The sequence below is a fragment of the Ovis canadensis genome, chromosome 18 (assembly GCF_042477335.2).
Source record: "Ovis canadensis isolate MfBH-ARS-UI-01 breed Bighorn chromosome 18, ARS-UI_OviCan_v2, whole genome shotgun sequence".
In the NCBI taxonomy this organism is placed as follows: domain Eukaryota; kingdom Metazoa; phylum Chordata; class Mammalia; order Artiodactyla; family Bovidae; genus Ovis; species Ovis canadensis.
The window spans coordinates 14,890,170-14,893,314 of NC_091262.1; the positions used below are offsets into that span (position 1 = coordinate 14,890,170).

The following is a 3,145-nucleotide window of genomic DNA, read 5'->3' on the forward strand; positions in this document are numbered from 1 at the left end:
CATTAGGGAAATGCAAATCAAGTTCACAATGAGATTGTCCCATTCAGTTCAGTTCAGTTCAGTTGCCCAGTCATGTCCGACTCTGCGACCCCATGAATTGCAGCAAGCCAGGCCTCCCTGTCCATCACCAAATCCCAGATTTCACTCAAGCTCATGTCCATCAAGTAGGTGATGCCATCCAGCCATCTCATCCTCTGTCGTCCCCTTCTCCTCCTGCCCCCAATCCCTCCCAGCATCAGGGTCTTTCCCAATGAGTCAACTCTTCGCATGAGGTGGCCAAAGTATTGGAGTTTTAGCTTCAACATCAGTCCTAAAGAACACCCAGGACTGATCTCCTTTACAATGGACTGGTTGGATCTCCTTGCAGTCCAAGGGACTCTCAAGAGTCTTCTCCAACACCACAGTTCAAAAGCATCAATTCTTTGGAGCTCAGCTTTCTTCACAGTCCAGCTCTGGCATCCATACAATGACTACTGGAAAAACCATAGCCTTGACTAGACAGACCTTTGTTGGCAAAGTAATGTCTCTGCTTTTGAATATGCTATCTAGGTTGGTCATAACTTTCCTTCCAAGGAGTAAGCATCGTCTAATTTCATGGCTGTAATCACCATCTGCAGTATTTTGGAGCCCCCCAAAATAAAGTCTGACACTGTTTCCACTGTTTCCCCATCTATTTGTCATGAAGTGATGGGACCAGATGCCGTGATCTTCATTTTCTGAATGTTGAGCTTTAAGCCAACTTTTTCTCTCTCCTGTTTCACTTTCATCAGGAGGCTTTTTAGTCCCATTAAGTTGCCTAAAATAAAAGAAGAAAACCATAGCAAGTATTGGCAAGGATGACGAGAAACTGGAATCAAACATTGTTGCTGCAATTTAAAATAGTACAGAAAACAATTTGGTAATTCCTCAAAATAATCATAGAATTTCCATGTGACCTTCCAATTTTACTCTCAGATATGTACACAAGAAAAATGACAAGTAAAAAATAAAAACATATGTCTACATATGTAAACATATGTCTACAAAATGTTACATTAATGTTCAAAACAGTGTTATTAATAGCAATAAAAAATACAGTATTGTAAAGTAAAATAAAGTAAAAACAAAAAATAAAAATAATGAAAATAACACAAGAACTAAAAAAAAAAAGTTGGAAACAACCACATGTATATCAAATGATGAATAGGTTTTTAAAAATGGGGTATATCCCCACAATGGAAATTATCCAGCATTAAAAAGGCATGAAGTACTAACATGTGCTCTTTTCTGTGAGTCTACTACCAAGACACCAAGAGTGACCTACTCAATCAGTGTGAAGCTCTCATGAAAATGAAAAGAGCCTCCCAGCATTTTTGATGCCTAAAGGCCCCTCTGCCTGTTGAAACGGAGGGAGGAAATACTGCTGGTTAACCAAACACTAATGAATGTTTAAAGTAAGTGTCCACACCTTGGGCTGAGGCTGGATGGGAACAGACCCCACAGCCTGCACAGTGGTGTCACCATGTACTGACCTCTTCCTCATCCCCTTCCCTGGCTGATCACATCTGACCCGAGAGAGGAGAAACAGTGCCTAGAGCATTGGGATTGAGAGGTTTTACTCTGTGGTCTCTTTGCAACAATATTTTTCTAAACCTTTGCTCTTCAAGATGCTGTAAGTCCCCTGTAGTTCACTAGAATTCTCTTCTTGCATGTGACTTGCCATGATATATCCCTTATTTCTGCAGATTCAGCAAAACCGAGGGCAACTGCACTCCCTTACCCTCAGGATTACTCAGATCCCAGTTGGACAAAGCCCTCTGATTTCCTTCTGGAAATGATTTTTCTTCTGGGAAACAGTCTTCTTGCTTTCTCTCCAGAGCAGTTCACTTGATGGCCACACAATCTGTGTTCACAACTGCCATTGTCCCATTGACTTCAGACAGTTGGTGCTCCTGGGGTTGTGCGTGTGGCTATCCTGGATCCTCTGGTCTTGGCAGCTGGCTCTTTCCCACTGTCTGGGGCTAGGGAAGACCCTGGACCTTGGAGCTACCCAGATAGTGGATGACTTTTCCACTAGCTTAGCAATATGGAAATGTGGTATTCATGCCCACTTTAATTTATGGATAGATTCAAACTCACTGAATTTGACTTATTGGTTGTAAGAAACAGAAATTTTCTTGGAGAAGCTGAGTAGAAAAGGTTAATCTGTTATAAGGATGTAGAGCTGGGGTGAAGGCTTGCACTGACCTAAGAACAGGAAAATCATCCTAAATCTATCCTGCATCTCTTTTTCTTTCTTTCTTTTTTTTTTTTAAAAATTATTAATTCATTTAAAAAAATCACTGGAGTGCTTGCTTCGGCAGCACATATACTAAAATTGGAACGATACAGAGAAGATTAGCATGGCCCCTGCGCAAGGATGATACACAAATTCGTGAAGCGTTCCATATTTTTTTCATGTTTGGGATCGCATGTACACCCGTGGTGGATTCATGTCAATGTATGGCAAAACCAATACAGTATTATAAAGTGAAATAAAGTAAAAATAAAAAGTTAAAAAAAAAATCACTGGAGATGAATTTTTGTTTTGACCCTTGACTAGGAGGTGAGAGATAGGGGGAGAGTGACTTTCTCTGACTTAATCCCTAGGGTGGGGATTCTGACCCATTCAGTTTAGTCAGTGCCCACTCTTTGGGTTAGGCTGTCCAAGGAATATTTCTGCACATTTAGGAGGACAGATTTGTGAACTGAGTCAACTATCATTAAATTGTTTTTATGAGAGAAAAACAGCATTTTAAAAACCACATGGAACTTCTGTGTAAGGAGCTTAGAAGTCACCAATCTATTCTAACAACAAGAAATGTGTGCACGCTCAGTTGCTTTAGTCATGTCCGACTCTTAGTGACCTCATGGATGGTAGCCTGCCAGTTTCCTCTGTCCATGGGATTTTCTTGGCAAGAATACTGGAGTGGGTTTCCATGCCCTCCTCCAGGGGATCTTCTCCTGAATTTCAGGTGGTTTTTTTTTGTTTTTTGTTTTTTTTTTTACTGCTGAGCCACTAGGAAAGCCCAACAGGAAGGGAAGAACGGAATAAATTTAAAAAGTTCAACAACTCTTTTCAGATCCATCAGAGAAATGATGTCACCAATTCTGCATCCTGCAAAAT

The 3,145-nt window shown here is 40.7% G+C and overlaps 1 non-coding gene across 1 annotated transcript; it reads left to right on the top strand.

Annotated features, from left to right (window-relative positions):
* The first annotated feature begins 2,326 nt into the window (after positions 1-2,326).
* Positions 2,327-2,433, top strand: LOC138424045 (U6 spliceosomal RNA). The gene has a single exon (XR_011250615.1). It is a non-coding gene; the product is annotated as a U6 spliceosomal RNA (small nuclear RNA).
* The last annotated feature ends 712 nt before the right edge of the window (positions 2,434-3,145 follow it).